The 17,646-nt window shown below is 40.8% G+C and overlaps 1 protein-coding gene across 3 annotated transcripts in view; it reads right to left on the bottom strand.

Annotated features, from left to right (window-relative positions):
- LOC116087205 (interferon-inducible GTPase 1-like) overlaps window positions 1-6,703 on the bottom strand; it is an 11,988-nt gene extending 5,285 nt beyond the window's left edge. For 2 of the 3 annotated variants that reach the window (XM_031365751.1, XM_031365752.1), the window contains exon 1: window positions 6,527-6,703. The gene's annotated coding sequence lies outside the window, so the exon portion shown is untranslated. Of the gene's footprint in view, window positions 1-5,580; window positions 6,136-6,526 lie in introns of those variants that run through there. The other variant, XR_004117316.1, reaches the window with a different exon arrangement.
- Between the last annotated feature and the right edge of the window lie 10,943 nt (window positions 6,704-17,646).

The following is a 17,646-nucleotide window of genomic DNA, read 5'->3' as shown; positions in this document are numbered from 1 at the left end:
TTGTTTTGTCTTAGTGATTGGATGGTTTCCTTTTCATTTTCCGGATCATCCAGATAAGTGATTTTGCAACTCAGTCTTGTGAACATCAAAGTCAAATATCAACTAAAGAGTTTGCATGTTGACGAGTCTTCCCTGCCTCCACAAGCCCCCAGCATCATACCACTTCCTGTTTAGTTATCTCATTTATAATAAGGGCCACATAGTAGGATATAAGATTCCTAATTCTCTTCAACTGAAAGTTAAAACTTTTAAAGAACAGATTTAAGATTGAAGCTTACTTAGGGATATGGAAAAAAATCATGAGAGTTGAATACTTAAAAAAAAGTCCTGGACATGATAAACTTACCAAAAGAATTCTTGTGGTTTTCTTAAAATGTGTTTGATGTATGTTTTCATGCATGTGTATGTTGTTCCATGTCTGTATGTATGCTTATGCTCCTATATAGCTTATGTGGAACCAAATTGCCTTGTAGTGTGCATTGAGCTAAATTTTAACTGGCAGATTAGACTAAAAGCCTTTTAGTTCACATAACTTACACAAATCTTTGAGAAATAACTTAGATTTGTTGGTAAAAGGTAAGGCGGCCTTCAGAATTGCTAATGTGTATTCTTCCTGGGCTGCTGGTCAATTGGGTTAATAATTATCTCTTAAATGTTATAATGCTCTTTGCTTCCCTGAGACATATTGCAGCTAGAACTATTGTGATTAATTCCCTATAAGATAAAGTTCCTACTGTGAGACAATGGAGGCTCATCTCTGAGCCTGCCCTGCCACAGGACAATAGCATAACCAATAAAACTGAGCACAGACACTACCCAGAATGACAAACACAGATTTGTTTACAATTCTTAATATTTATAAATGTTTTGAGTTAAAACTTATCTGACGCATAATTTAACTGCACACATCCATTCTGTTTTGTCCTCTGAGAATATGAGCTGTGTGGCTTCGGGTTTAAGGTATCAGTGTGTTCTGTTTTCTGCTTCTTTCCAGAGCCCTGACTGCTGCAATAGGGGACATGATCTCATTTTTGACAACAGGACCATGGGGGGCCTGTTCTGACAAATTGGTCTCATTATACTCATGACCTTCTGATAAAGCAGTCATTTCAACCTTGCCAGGTCTTTGAGGCAACAAATACCTTAGTTGTTTGTTTATGTCATTATGCTTTACCATATTAAAAATAAGACCAGGATCCAATAAGTAGGAGAAAAAGCACTTAAAAGGTCATAAATAGGTCGATACATTTTTAAAAAAAAGTGTTGAAGAAAAAGAATTTTAGCTTGTAAATTGGTTTTGTTCTATGAGGATGGCTTCAGTGTGAGGGGTGAAACAAACTAAAAATGCAAATTATAATCTGGCATAAATATTTTGCAAAAGCTAAAAAACCCCCATCAGTTTAGCTAAGTTGGCTATAGTTAAAGTGTTTTAAATATTCCCAAGGTCACAGTTCACTACACTGAAACAAATCTAAAACTCTAGTCCTGTTTATATCAATGATATTCCCTTAAGATAGTGATATGGTTTTGGTTTCACTTACAAAAGTAGAATTTAAATAAAATAACATTCATCAGAACCATAACGGAAAGTTTGTGAGGAGTTACAAAAAACATTGTATTCAACAGTAATTCATGGGATTAGTAGAGAATACATTTTTATTTAATGTTACGAGATCCAATATCTTAGTGTCTAAATTCATATATACCTTTCTTGTAAAATGATTTGAACTTTATGTTTCCTTAAGATAACTATTTGTATTTTCTCCTGACATGTGACTGCTAACAAGGACAGAATCTCTGCCTCAGCACTGTTGTTAGCAACACCACCGAGTGCCAAGCAACAGTGGTGACAAAGTCAAATCTCTGCTCCCCATACTCAGAAAAATGGTGGCTGTACAGGGACATAATGCATCATGCACGGGGGTGGGGGGTGGGTGCTGCTCAGCCCCTGGCCTCCTGGCTAGGTAATTGCTATTAAAATATCAGGATGAATCATGAGACTCCATGATCTACTCCCCTCTGAATGTTGTACCCCAAGCGGGACAGGTATCCAAGTTATACTCAATAAACTTTAGATAAAACTAGTAGAGGAAGAGGGACAGATTTAAGTTTTCCTGATAGTTACTGAAATTAATTATTGGGTAATAAATTTGGCCAGTCACAAAAGCTGACTGGACTCTGAAGAAACTGAAAACAATTACATCTATCAGGGCAACCAAGAGCCTGGACATGCTGTATTAGCCTGAGGAGATGAAGGAAGTCATGAAGACAACAGATGCTGGAGATCTTTTCACAAAAGCTTCCATTCTTTTAGTCCCCATCCCCTGTTCTAATTACACACTGAAGTTTGTCTTGGGCCAGTAAGATGGCCCGGCAGGTAAGAGTACTTGTCACCAAGCTAGGTGATCTGAATTCTAGTCCCAAGGCTCACATAGTGGTGAGAAAGCAGTGACTTCTACAACTTGTCTTTTGACCTCCATATGCATGCTATGGCATGTGAGTGTCTAGTCCCAGTACATGAATATACATAAAATGAATAATTAAAGGTAACAAAAATGAGTAAAATACATTGTACAAAATTCTCAAAGAATTACTAAAATGATCAAGAGGAAAATAAATAAGAGCAAAAAATGGTCTTCAATGTCTGAGCTGTGTGAACACAACAGATGACAGTGATATGAAATATCAATCCTTGCAGAAGGACACATTTCTTCATTAGCACCTCAGTTCTATACTAAAACACATGAAGTTAAAGAGGATTTCTCACCCCCATCATCTACCACTATTGTTTTGGTAAATGGACTTGTCCAGTTGCCTTCTTCACATTTTTGAATATACCAGAGATTAGTGATGTCTCAGCCTTATCAGACAAGGATTCTGTTGCTGCTCTTTGTGTCCCATTTGTTTTGTTTTTGCAGTGGGTAGGACTTTAATGCTTAGTCCATACTGGCCAAAGGGCCGAGAACAAGAGACTGTTGAGTGCTCGTTCCTAAACAGAACTGGGAGGTACATCTATATCAACACCACCGCCCCCACCTTAGTCAGGCTCAGGAAACATTGTGGAAGAGCCAGGAGATGAGCATGGGGAGTGGTGTGACATGGAATTTGGACTCATGGCAGCTGTACAACTTACATGAGATCTAGCCCATCAACATTTAGCATTCATGAGACTAGGGGCACAGGAGGCCTTATCCTGAGCTGAGGAGACAGTAGCTTCATGTAAAGAGGCCTTTGGGTCTGTGAAGGCTTATTGCCCCAGTGTAGGGGAATGCTAGGGCCGGGAGGTGGGAGTGGGTGGGTTGGTGGGGGATCATCTTATTAGAAGCAGGAGGAAGGGGAATGGGATAGGGGATTTCTGAAGGGGATACTGGGAAAGGGGATAAAATTTGAATGTAAATAAAGAAAATATAAAAAAGAGTAATGGCTCATGGGGGAGGGAGTGTCATTTTTTTTTTTTCTTTTTAGACACACAGCTACTAGAAAGTTGCCAATAATCAAGTAGATAACTCTATATCCAGAACATGGAAGTGGCCCTAAAATCAGTGGAGTATTGAAAAAAAAAGTAAAGAAAACAGAGAGACAGTTATTGGGAAGGGGAAGAGTCCCAGAAAGAATATGGGTGAGAAAAGAGAGGCATGATTGGAGAAGAGGATCAAAATATTGTATCCACGTATGAGATCTTTGTACAATAAATAAAACAAACAAACAAATCCTAGAACTGCTCCCCAGCAGGTTATAGCAGAAGCAATGCACAGTGGCATCTTTTCCTCCAGTCTAGCTTCCACTGGAGTTTACAGTAAATCTGCTGAACTGGGTGGAGAGAGGCAAGAGAGTGCTAGGACTAACAGTGGAGACACAACAATTTTCATATATTCTGTAGTGACATTTCATAACACATATCCATCATGGTTCATTTCAGCTGTTACAGGGAGTGGAGAACAAAAAGGCAAAACCACCCCTGTCCCAAACTGAGTAAGTTTTAAATAATACTTAGGTCATTCAGTTTATGTCTATGTAAAGAACATCTATAAACAGGTCCTCACGACCTCCACTCAAAGCCCCATAGCTTCCAAACTGAGGCTCTCAGTTCTGAGGCTGTGTCTCTAAAAGTGTTGTTACCCACAGGCTCCTTAGGAAAGAGAAGATGATAGTGAGCAATGGGATGTGAATGCTGAGTTATCAGAAAATCCTGTGTCCAGTGGATGCACTCACTGCTCAGGAGAGGATGATCCCTCGGCTGTGTTCTTGGCTCAAGGTCTACTCCTGCTTCTTCAGCAGAAACAAGAAAGTTGGGTAGGACTTTTGTACTCTTCTTGCTTTGTCTCCCCTTCAGAGTGTGCTAGCCAATTACAGGGGAGTAGGTCTCAGAGTACCCTGCTTTTCCAAGAACAGTGAAGTGAATCTAAACTAGCTTCCATTACTCTAAAGGGATTCTTTCTAGTCAGTAGAAACTGTGTTAAAAATTAAACTGTACTATCACTGCTTTAGAAAATGTCCCCTTAGAACTCACACAGACACACAGACACAGACAGGGGACAGGGTTTCTCTGTGTAGCTCTGTCTGTCCTGGTACTCACTCTGTACCAGGCTGGCCTGGAACTCAGAAATCCACCGGCCTCTGCCTCCCAAGTGCTGGGATTAAAGGCATGTGCCACCATGCCCGGGTCATTTTAAAAATTTTATTTTCTTATGTTTGACGGTTTATCTGTGTGTATGTATAGGAGTGTACACTTCCCATAGTTTGTGTTGAGAGGACAGAGAACAACTTGTGGGAGTTTATTTTCAGCTTCTACCATGTGAGCTCAGGGGATTGAACTCTGGTCCTTAGGGTTAGCAGGTGACACCATTACCCACTGAGTCACCCTCTTCCCAGCCCCACAGTACCCTTTCTTATTATAATTTTAGTGTATTTTAAGTCCTTCATATGATCACTAATACAACGGTATTGCCTATAATCACACATTTGACTTAGAGAATGGTGTTATTGCCAAAAACGGACAGCTAGCAGGATTGTAGAATTGGTTTCCAGCTGCACACTCAGTGACCACAATACAGAAGGCTGACCTTGTACCAAGCCAATCTTTGTTTTTCCTTTCTGCTGTCCATTAGTTTTCTTTTTTTCTATAGTTCTCTCTTCTTTTTTAAAATACAACTTTACAAACATTTATTAAGTCACACCATAGGCAAGCTGTCAGAACAAAGATGAGAATGATGTGGAACCCAGCCTTAAAGCTCCTATAGATCCTCTAAGTTAGAAGAGAATTCAGACACAGCACTAATCCCAAAGGAAAGTCACTGTAGTTTAATGCTTGTCTTCCTACCATACAGCAATAAGGACCAAAACTAAATCTAGGTGAGCACAGGGCTACCACAGCTGTAATCACTTAGGAGGCAGAGACAGGAGGATCAGGAGTTCAAGGTCATCCTGTGAGTATAGTGTGTCTGCGACTAGACTGAGTACATGATGCTTTGTCTTAAAAAAGAAAAAAAAGCCCAGCAGACTGAGTTTATTCTTGTTACTTTATTCTTAGTGTCTACCACACTGTCTAACTTGTAATCCTCCTGCCTCAGCCTCCTGAGTCAGTACATATGAATTTTGTCAAATTATTGCTACTTGACCAACACATTCATGTTCTTATCATTATCAAGGAATGCAGCTCAGTATTGTATTCAGTTTATTTGGAGACAACCAGATCCTTAGCTAACAATGAAGAAGACACAAGCTTCAAAAGAACTACTAACTTTTAAAATCATCTTTTCCCCCCAGAATTTACTTGTGTGTTAAAAAGGAATATATTACATGAGCTTCACAGTATTTCTCAGTCTTATGCAGAGTTGAAGAATTTTAAAGAAAACTTCTCATTAAACTTGTTTGAAGATAACGGCACACCTGACATTCTTGAAAATGTATTATTCTCTACTACACAGCTACTCGTCTACACAGCTCTTATTCCTCACAGATGCAGAGAGGATCCTTAGCACTCATGCTTTGCAATAAAGACAACTATTTTTGAAGGGTTTGAACATGACTCTTGGACACAGATTTCCACAGCCAACTCCAGCAGAAGCAGCATGCTGAGAGACCTCTTTTCCACAGGCCAGGCTCCTCAGGAATGTGAGGAATAAAATAGTTGACCTATTTAAATAATTAACTAGTAAGCAAGATGAACCTGAGATACAACAAAATTCATATACATTGAAGAGATATTCTGCTACCTGACACATCAATTATAATCATCTTAAGGAGAGGAGTAAGAGGCAAGCAAATCATTTGGATACATTTTTTTCTTCTTTTTTTAAAACCAAAATCCACACCCAGATTATCTGCCCTAGGTCTTCCTCAACTTGAATGATAGGCTACAACCATTCCCAGCCAGTTCTGCTAAGCTCCCACCAAAGCCCCTCTAGCTTCCAAGCTGAGGAATTCCATTGTCTGGGCATGCTCCAGAATGCCTTCTGACCTCTCAGATCTTAAGAGAAAAGAGATGAGGGTTAGAAGTCAGATCTGAATGTTCCTGCCCACTTACTGGAAACACCTTTGTCCAGTGGATTTGTTTACTGAAGTTCAGCTGCAGGGAGCACCCTTCACTGTGCTCCAGGCTCTTCACATGAAATCCACCCCAGCTTCATCTGTGGAAAGCAGCAGATTCAACTCAGAATCTGAAGTTGCACACATCCTTCTGGCTTTTGCCCCTCCCCTCTTCGTGTGTATGGGCCAATCATGGAGGAGCATAGATCTGGTTGCTTTTCAGAATCTCCTGCATTTCCAAGAAGATGAAAGTGAAACAAACAAACGACAACAACAACAAAAAAACCACCGTTGTGTTTCGTAACAGATACACTTGGCAGTAAAAAGCTGGGCAGTCTTAAGATAACAGTGGGGGACAGGGAAACTGAAAGGGCATGAAGAAGCAGTTTACCCTCTAGGCTTGAACTGAGCCCTAGATTTTTTCTGATCCCTGACTCCACAAAAGCAGCCTAAACTAAAGTCACAGAACACATTGCTTGGGGGTCTGTGCAGTTGCTAATTCTAGCCTCACTCAAGACACAATCCATCTCCTCCCCTTTGACTACAGCTTTATTCTCCTACCATTGAAGATTCACGTTCCTTAATTCTTGTTGTGGTCAACTCCTCTGTCCTGTTGGGATTTGGTGTGGCATGAGCTTGACAGGTCTTACACATGCTGTCACAAACACTTTGAGTTTATACATGTAGCTTTCCTGCAGTGTCCAACAGACACTGTTTTGTTGTATTTCCACCAACTCTGGCTCTCATGCTCCTTTCACCCCCTCCTCCACAACCATTCCTATGCCTTTGGAGGGACACCTATGTGTATTTCATTTAGTGCTGGACATTTTTTTTTATATTCTTTATTTTTTTTTAGTAGATGTTTTCTTTATTTGCAATACCCCCTTTTCCAGGCTCCCTTCCAAAATAAAAATAAAAATAAAATAAAATAAAAAAAACCCAAACTAAAACAATCCCCTGTTTCCTCTCCCCTCCCCCTGCTCACCACCCCACCCTCTCCCACTTCTTGGCCCTGGCATTTCCCTACACTGGGGCATAGAACCTTCACAGGGCCAAGTTCCTCTCCTCCCATTGATGACCGACTTGGTCATCCTCTGCTATACACATGCTGCTGTAGTAATTAGTCCCCCCATGTGTACTCTTTGGTTGGAGTTTTAGTCCCTGGGAGCTCTGAGGGTACTAGTTAGTTCATATTGTTGTTTGTGCTGAGGGGCTGCAAACCCTTCAGCTCCTTGGGTCCTTTCTCTAGCTCCTTCATTGGGGACCCTGTGCTCAGTCCACTGGATGGCTGTGAGCCTCTACTTCTGTATTTGTCAGGTACTGTCAGAGCCTCTCCAGAGACAGCTATATCAGGCTGCTGTCCGCCAAGTGATGGACATTTATCAATGTCTTATTCTCTGCACCTTGGCCAGTTGTGGATGTCTGTATGGATTATCATCTACTGCATATATGAGCATCCATAAGGGTTTAGGGATGTCTTAGTCTATAGATATAATGGCAAATCATTAGGATCTAGTTTTCCATTATATCCATCTAGCAGAATAATAGATTTAGATTCTCACCTTGGGTGTATGACCCAGTATAGTCTCAGTTTCTTGCCCAGATATAGTATCAAGTGTGGGTTTCATTTTATGGAGTAATATTAAATCCAATCAGGAAGTAGTTGGTTGCTACCATGACATTCTTGTCACTATTACATTAATGATAGTCTTAGGGTTTTACTGCTGTGAACAGACACCATGACCAAGACACTTCATATAAAGCATAACATTTAATTGGGGCTGCTTACAGGTTCAAAGGTTTAGTCCATTATCATCAAGGTGGGAGTATAGCAGCATCTAGACAGGCATGGTGTAGGAGGAGCTGGGTGTTCTACATCATCATCTGAATGAAAGACTGACTTCCAGGCACCTAGGATGAGGGTCTTAAAGCCCGCACACACAGTGACACATCTACTCCAACAAGGCCACACTCTCTAATAGTGCCACTCCCTGGGCCGAGCATATACAAACCATCAAGGTGGTTATATCTTATCTGTCTTATCGTTATTGCAGCCCACAGAGTTCACACCTGGGTATTTATGTTTCATTTTCATCTCTGGAAGTGTGGCTAGAAAATTCCATCACTATGAAAGGTAAACATCATGAATTGAACCAGTATCATTATGCCAGTATCAGCTCAATTTCTTAATGTTCTATAACTCAGGCACATTGTGTCCTTCACTACATGGGTCTGACCATCAAGTTCTGCAAGGTAACCAACAGCACTGACGGTGTCTTGTAATGGCTAGGGATGACCACGCTGGACAATGGGGCCAAAAAAGCTTAGTAATTCCCAGGTCTGGGCTTTTTATTAGTTACCCCATGGTTTCTATTATGAGCATTGTTGCCCCAGTAGAAAGTGACTCCATCATCTTTTTTTGTTTTTTGTTTTCTTTTTTTTTTTTTTTTCGAGACAGGTTTTCCCTGTATAGCCCTGGCTGTCCTGGACCTCACTCTGGTTACCAGGCTGGCCTCAAACTTAAAAATCCACTTGCCTCTGTCTCCCAAGTGCTGGGATTAAAGGCATGTTCCACCACTGCCCAGTGACTCCAACTTCTTTTAAAGAAATATATATATATTGCCATATTTTTAGGAAGCTTCTACATTAATAGGTTACATATAACATTTTGAAAATCTGATAGTTTCCTTCCCCTCTTCTATTCTTCCTTTCTACCTGAATTTAACCTGTCTTTACCTATAATTCTCTTGTAATTTTACCTTCTCTCTCTTGAAAGTCCCACTTCATGTGTGTGTGTGTGTGTGTGTGTGTGTGTGTGTGTGTGTGTGTATGTGTAGTGTGTGTGTGTTTTTGGGAAGCCATGCAGTAGTAGATTTCTATTTTGAGAAGACTTTAGTCCTCCCCAACCTTTCTTTTTCTACCACATCCTCCTCCTTCTACCCAATCTTCCTATTCTACAATTCTCCTTTAACCTTTTCTATCAGAGAGTCTTATCTCCCCTTTCTGGACAGTCCCACTCCATGGCACCACAGTAATGTCAAAACCTTTGTGGATATTTCAAATGGAGCACACATATCTGAAGAATGAAGGCTCACATCCACAGAGAGACAAATGAAATGGTTATCTTCCTGGGTCTGTGTTCCCTCATTCAGAATGATGCTTCCAGCCCCATCCATTTCCTCATGAATTTGATAGTTTCATTTTGCTTCAGAGATTAGTTATATTCCATTCTGTACAGTGACACATCTCATTATCCATTCCTCAGTTGATGGGCATTTAGATTCTTCCAATTTCTTGGCTATTGTGAACAAAGCAGGAATGAGGGCTGAGCAAGTAGCTCTGTAGTAGGAGATAGAGTAGTCTGAGAATGTTTCCCCGGGGCAGTGTAGCTGGTCCGATATGATAAATCCATTTTCTCTTTTTGTGGAATTTCCACATAAATTACCTTGGTTGCTACACTGGTTGGCATCCCACCAGCAGGGACAGCATCTTCTCCTTCCCCTACACCCACAACAGCATTTGTTGCTGTTTGTATTTTTTGTTTCTAGCCACTCTGGGGTAAGATGAAATGTCAGAGTTTTTTATTTGCATTCCTCTGATGGATAAGAATGCTGCACATTCCCAGAGCTCTGCTTAATGCTTGGCTGTGTGTCCCTGCATCTGTTTCCATCAGTTACTTCATGAAGCTTCTCAGATGACCATTGGGCTAGGCACCAATCTATGAGTATAGTAGAACATTATTAGGGGTCATTTTTTCATCCTTGTTTTCTGGGCTTTCCAGCCTCGGGGTCTTGGCTGTCCAGTCAGTGTCTGGTAGCAGAGACTTTCTCTTACTCTTTTATCTGCCGTAGGCATTTTTTTCTTCCTATTAGGTTGGCTTGTCCAATATAATCTATATTCACTAGAAAACAAAACAAAACAAAACAAAACAAAACAAAACAAAACAAAAACTCTGCAAGATTGGAAGACATGGTGGGACCTGTAGTAGGAGAGGTCATAGGTTTAGAGAAGTGTTGAGTCACTCCATCCAGACTCAGCAATATATTTAAATTGTGAAGTCTCTCATTGAGGAGGAAGAAAGTAAGAAAGTATAGAAACCATTAGGACTGTCATAACTTTAAAGTACATTGCTCAAATATCAGCAAGGCTCTTTTCTATGTCAATATTAATTGTAATACTCCTTTTCATATAAAACATATTTTCATTAATACAGTTTCATTATTTGCTCCAAGTTTCAGGTTTTGTGCAATTGATTCACTGGAGTATTGAAAAAAAAAAAAGACAAGAAAACAGAATGACAATTATCGGGAAGAGGAAGAGTCCTAGAGAGTATGGTTGAGAAAAGAGAGGAACGATGGGGGAACATGATCAAAGTATTATAACCACGTATGAAATCTTCGAACAATAAATAACAAACTCTTATATGAGTTTCTATTATGCCACTCTGAGATTTAACATTCATCCCTTCAAATGCATGCTGTCAAGGACTGCCAATTTACAAAATAAGACAGATACAAGTAAATAATTAATTTTATGGTAGTGTCCTTCAGTTTCATTTTGCAAAAACTGCTTGGAGAAGCTCTTAGGCAACTTGACATTTATTAAGTACATGCTCTGACTTTATAGATGGCTTTTTTCAAACCTTTCCTCTTAATACTCTGGAGGGCAGAACTAAGACCAGCAGAGATATGGTGATGGATGCTTTCTAAACATGATTGAGAATATGTGGTACCTAGAGTTTGTAATTACCATTTTTGTTATTCAGACTGAAAGTCTTCCCTTTTCTAATCCAAGGATCTTAAGGCTGTGTTTGGCAGTGTATTCTTGCATTTCTAAAGATTTCACAGGAAAGAGATGTCTATACTTCACAGTATACTAGGAGTAATTCAGAACCATAATTAGAGACACTGTTAGCAAAAGTTTCATGTCAGAAGTAATGCTGTAAATCTCAATTGGAAGGCTCCTCAAGTCAGAGAAATTCTTGTTCCATCCATAACTGACCAGCAATCCTTGCCATTATTATGAATGCGTAAACATTGCCAAAGTAACTTACGAAAATTTTCAAAGCTCTTGGCATCCAGTATACAAGTGTTTTATTCTGTAAAATTTTAAACTAGCTGTATGTAAACTCTCTATTTTTAGTGTTGTAACAAAATAGGAGAAAGCAGCGCAAAAGCCTTGATGGTAGATATTTTGTTGGTTATTGTAATAAAATGCCTATCTCTTGAATCTAAAAAAAATAAATAAAAAATAAAAATACTTTAAAAATAAAACAAACAAATCCTAGAATTTCTCCCCAGCAGGTTATAGCAGAAGCAATGCACAGTGGCATCTTTTCCTCCAGTCTAGCTTCCACTGGAGTTTACAGTAAATCTGCTGAACTGGGTGGAGAGAGGCAAGAGAGTGCAAGGACTAAGAAGATGGAGACACAAAATTTTTCATATATTTCCTAGTCACATTTCATAACACATATCGTTCAAGTTCATTTTCAGTTGTTACAGGGAGAGGAGAACAAAAAGGCGAAACCACTCCTTTTTTGAACATGGTATGTTTTAAATAATACTTAGGTCATTCAGTTTATGTCTATCTAAAGAACATTTATAAAAAAGTCTTCATGACCTCCACTCAAAGCCCCCTAACTTCCGAATGAGGATCCCAGCTCTGAGGCTGTGTCTCTAAAAGTCTTGTTACCCACAGGCCCCTTAGGAAAGAGAAGATGTTAGTGAGCAATGGGATGTGAATGCTGAGTCATCAGAAAATCCCGTGTCCAGTGGATGCACTCACTGCTCCAGAGAGGATGAGCCCTCGGCTGTGCTCTTGGCTTGAGATCTACTCCTGCTTCTGCAGCAGAAACAAGAAAGTTGGGTAGGACTTTTGTACTCTTCCTGCTTTGTCTCCCCTTCAGAGTGTGCTAGCCAATTACAGGGGAGTAGGTCTCAGAGTACCCTGCTTTTCCAAGAACAGTGAAGTGAATCTAAACTAGCTTCCATTCCTCTAAAGGGATTCTTTCTAGTCAGTAGAAACTGTGTTAAAAATTAAACTGTACTATCACTGCTTTAGAAAATGTCCCCTTAGAACTCACACAGACACACAGACACACACACACACACACACACACACACACTTGACAAAAGTCCCTCTCTATAACACACACACACACACATCACGTATTAATTTGGGGGCACTGAAGCTAATGGTTCTTTTAACTCAGCGTGTGCTAGTGAGGATTACTGTGATAGTATGAGGAACTCAACAGTCTCTTCTCTGTCCCTCCTCTTCCTCTTTCCTCCTCTCCTTGAGGTGCTCAGGGATGAAATGAAGGACCTGGGAAATGCCAGGGCCACTAAGCAGAAGAGTGTGATGTGAGTGGGGGTGGGGGAAGGGAACAAAGGTTTGTTTCTGGTTTTGTTTTTTATTTTTATTTTTTTTACTTTTTTCAGAGGGGAGCCTGGGAAAGGAGATGTTGTATGACATGTAAATAAAGAAAGTATCTAATAAAAATTAAAAAAAGAAAAATGTGGTTCATTTACACAGTGGAATACTACTCAGGTATTAAAGACCAGGGCATCATGAATTTTACAGGCAAAAGGATTGAACTAGAAAATACTATCCTGAGTTAGGTAACCTAGATCACAAAAGATATATACAGTATATACTCACTTGTAAGTAGATATTAGCCATAAAGTACAGGATAACCATGCTACACTCCACAGACCAAAAGAAGCCATATAACAAGGAGGGTTCAAGGGAGGATCGTTGAATCTTTCTCAAAAGGGGAAATAAAGTAGATATTGGAGGTAGGTGGAGGGAAGGGATTGAATAAGAGATGAGTTGGTGATGGGAACAGGATGGCAATATCAGGTGTATGCAGAGCAGGGGGGAGAGAGCAGGAGAGAGAGAGAACAGAAATAGGTAGTGGGAAGTGGGGGCATCTCTAGGATGTGCCAGAGACCTGGGATGGGGTTGGGGGAGGCCCCAAGGAACCTATGGCTGAGATTCCTAATAGTGGGGGATATGGCACCTGAAGTGGCCACCACCTAAAACTAGGCAGGACTCCCAGTGAAGGTATAAGGACACCAACCTGCTCATAGCACCTTCAATCCAAAATGTGTCTTATCTGCAAGATGGGAAGGGGCAAAGATGGTGGGAATGGCTAACCAATGACTGGCCTAAACTGAGACCTATGTCAAGGGTAAGAACCCACCCCTGACACTATTAATAATACTCTGTTATTATTAATGATAATACAGGGGCTAGCATAACTGTCCTCTGAGAGGCTCCACCCAGCAGCCAATGGCAAAAGATGAAGAGACCTAAAAGAAAACATTAAATGGAGCTCTGGCTGTCTCAAGGAACACTTAGAGGGGACTAAGGGGCTTGAAGCATATAGGGACTCTACAGGAAGACCAACAAAGTCAACTAACCTGGACCCTTGGGGCTTCCAGGGATTGAACCTTGAACCAAAGAGCTAGCATGGGCTGAATCTAGGCCCCTTGTACATATGGAGCAGATGTGCAGCTTGGTCTTCATGTGTGTCCCCCAACAACTGGAGCAGGGGATGTCCAACCCACTGCCTGTCTGCCTGTGGTCCTGTTCTCCTAACAAGGCTGCCTTGTTTGGCCTCAATAAGAGCGGATGTCTCTAGTTTTGCAGTGATTTGATGTGCTAGAGTTGGGTAATACCCAGGGAGGCTTCCTCCTTCTCAGAGGAGAAGGTAAGGAGGATGGAGGGAAGGAATTGTGGGAGGGGTGGGCCTGGGAGTGGAAGGGGATTGATATTGGAATAAATAAGTGAATAAATACGTATAATGAAAAATGTCTGACTCAAGGGTCTCTAAAGTCGAGTGTTAGCCAGATTCTCTTTGGACATTCTTTTTCAGGAGAAGATCTTTGCTTGTGTCACCATCTTTTAAAGTTCATTGTGGTTTCAGAATGGCAGTTCTCTCATCGTCTTCAAACTGTGAGTGCTGTTACTGCCCATCATTTAGCATTCAAGCCCCACTCTGATTCCTTTTTTTGTTTCTCTGTTCTGAAAGTAGGGGAATGCTACAGTTGGGGTCTAAGGGTTCCCAAAGCTAGGTCCATTGATCTCCAGTCTGGTGCTATTGGGACATGGTAGAACCTTTGTAATGGGGCCTAGTAAGAAGGTTTGAAGTCATTGGGGGTACGCTGTTGAGTGGACATGGGACTGCTCTTTGCCCATGATGTGTGTTTTCTACTCTGAGATTTTACTCTAGGTCCATAGCAATGGGGATATTTAACCACCAGACCACAAACACTGCAGCTCTAAGACAAATGTGTACATTTTTTTCTGTGTTTGATGATTAGCTCTGATATTTGTTATAATAACACTAAGATAATTAACACAAGGCTTCTTGGTTTATAGTATGATAATCCAGAGTAATTTGCTTATTTTAAGGCAATTAATTAACAAATTTAATTCTATGGTCACCTTAAAGGTTCTTTTTCATTTGGCTGAGCTTATTAACTGGTTTCACAGATCAAAAACGTAGTCATAGTTCTTTTAGTGTCCCTATCCCAATAGGATAATGTAGGAAAATGTCCAGTTCATACTTGTCAACAAATTCAACAATTTGATAATTGTCCAATTCTTTGAATTTTCCATTCTTTGACTGGTGTCCATTTTCAAAATGGCCCTCAGGAACTAGAGTACCTGCACAGCCTTTTGTATAATAAACAAATTCACTAGCAATACTCCAGGTCCAGATATGCTTGCTCCTTAGAGATCTGTTTTGTTTTTTGTATTCTCTTGGTAAGTCAAATATAATTAGACGTGACTCCATGTGTTTCTAGTTTTCCAGTTTTGGGGAATGTAACTTTTCCAAGTATTTCTTAGTGACCTAAGTCTCTTTCATCAGTATCTGTTATAATGTTTTCATCTATAATCTTATTAATTTGTATCTTCTCTGTTTCTTTTGGTTATTTTGGTCTAAGGTATGTCAATTTTGTTTATCATTCTGAAAAACCAAATATTTTCTTCATTGGTGTCCCCAAAGTTTGGTGAATGTTTATTTCTAATTGTAATGTGTATTTGATGAATTGTTACTTTATTGGTGTACAGTCTTCATCATCTCTTCTGACAAATTCTCACTTGAAGTTAATTTTGTCAGACAGCAGAATAGCTAGCTATGGTAGGTTATCTTCAGTTTCTAGGGTGGGGGTTAGAAGAATTGGGGTGTGCTCTTAACAGCTAGTTTTTTGTGTACTGGCTAGTTGCAGGAATACATTTCAGTATGTAAGGCAAGTGTGTACATTGGCTTATGTAGCTGCATCCCATCATCTTGGTAGGGCTTGGGTTGCTTTTGTTCTACCATCCATGTCTAGCCAAGTATGTTTGCTTCTGTGAGTTTGTGACCAGGTAAATTCTAAACTGGTGTTTGTATGACCTTTGAGGTCTTTGTTCACTTAATATGTGGGAATGATCTTGGCATTCTCACTGAAATCTTCACCCTCCACTGCAGAGCATTTTGTCATTTCTCTTGGTATCCTCCCCTTCCTTTGTGCTAGCTCAAGGTATAGAATGTTATGGAAGTTTTTCTCTCCAAGCAGGAATTTGTTCAATTTATACCATCATTATCACCATCATTACACTAAGCTGTGTCTGTGTTATCAATTGGGTGGGAGAATTAAGCAGAAGGTTTTTTCCTGAAGCTGTTGGGTATTAGTACAGATGCTGCATTGGCTTTGCTTGTATTTGGATATCATTGGTGCCTCCACAATTATAAGTGATGACTCCGAGGACTTGATGAATGTGGGAACAATGACAGAGGCCCTGATCTGCAGTAGGTCACACAAGGTGATGACATACTAATAGCCAAAGAGGTAAGTACAATTTGTGGAACCAAAGTTGAGGCACTTAAGCAGCCTTGGAGGGTGTACCACACATGGAAGTCAGGGTGAGATATGGTTACATTTGGTCTTAAAATGGCACCACGCATCAATAGCTTACATAGGGGAGAGAACTGTGTCATTCTCCGACACAGGAACTCCACCAGCCCAGTGACTCGGGTTCCTTCTGGTCTGTCTGGGCTGGGGTCCAGAGGAGACCTTGGGTGCAAGCTCTGCAGCCAGTCCCACAACACCCAGAGGAGGCTCCACTCCCAGGCATTCTGACACACCCAGGATCAGAGGTGAGCAGGAACCAACATCTGTCCCAACACTGGGAGTAACTGGGACCAGTGGGACCAGGCATACTGGAACTCTGCGAGCCCAGTGACTCACTAGCCCAGTGACTCGGGTTCCTTCTGGTCTATCTGGGCTGGGGTCCAGAGCAGACCTTGGGCACAAGCTCGGCAGCCAGTCCCACAACACATAGAGAAAGCCCCACTCCCAGGTGATCTAACGAGCCCAGGATCCCAGGATCCCAGAACCACAGGATCACAGAGACAGCTTGACTCTGAGGAGTCTGACACAACCAGGATCACGGAAGGACCGGCTCCAGTCAGATTTAGCAAGGGCAGGTAGCACTAGAGTTAACCAGATGGCGGGGGGTGGGCAAGCATAAGAAAATAAGCAACACAAACCAAGGCCACTTGCCATCATCAGAACCCAATTCTCCTACCATAGCAAGTCCTGGACACACCATCACACTGGAAAAGCAAGATTCAGATCTAAAATCACTTATCATGATGATGATACAGGACCTTAAGAGAGACATAAATAGCACCCTCAAAGAAGTACAGGAGAACACAGGTAAAGATCTAGAAGCTCTTAAGGAGGAAACACAAAAATCCCTTAAAGAACTACAGGAAAACACAATCAAACAGGTGAAGGAAATGAGTAAAACCATCCAGAATCTAAAAATGGAAATAGAAACAATAAAGAAATCAGAAAGAGAGACAACCCTGGAGATACAAAACTTAGGAAAGAAATCAGGAGCCATAGATGCAAGCATCACCAACAGAATACAAGAGATAGAAGAGAGAATCTCAGGGGCAGAAGACACCATAGAAAACATTGACATAACAGTCAAAGAAAATGCAAAAAGCAAAAGACTCCTAACCCAAAACATCCAGGAAATCAAGGACGATTTGAGAAGACCAAACCTAAGGATAATAGGTATAGAAGAGAGTGAAGACTCCCAATGTAATGGGCCAGT

Source organism: Mastomys coucha, unplaced genomic scaffold (genome assembly GCF_008632895.1).
Source record: "Mastomys coucha isolate ucsf_1 unplaced genomic scaffold, UCSF_Mcou_1 pScaffold13, whole genome shotgun sequence".
NCBI classification, from domain to species: Eukaryota; Metazoa; Chordata; class Mammalia; order Rodentia; family Muridae; genus Mastomys; species Mastomys coucha.
Note: the sequence above shows the minus strand (reverse complement) of the source record. Positions and strands in the feature narration are given on the sequence as shown.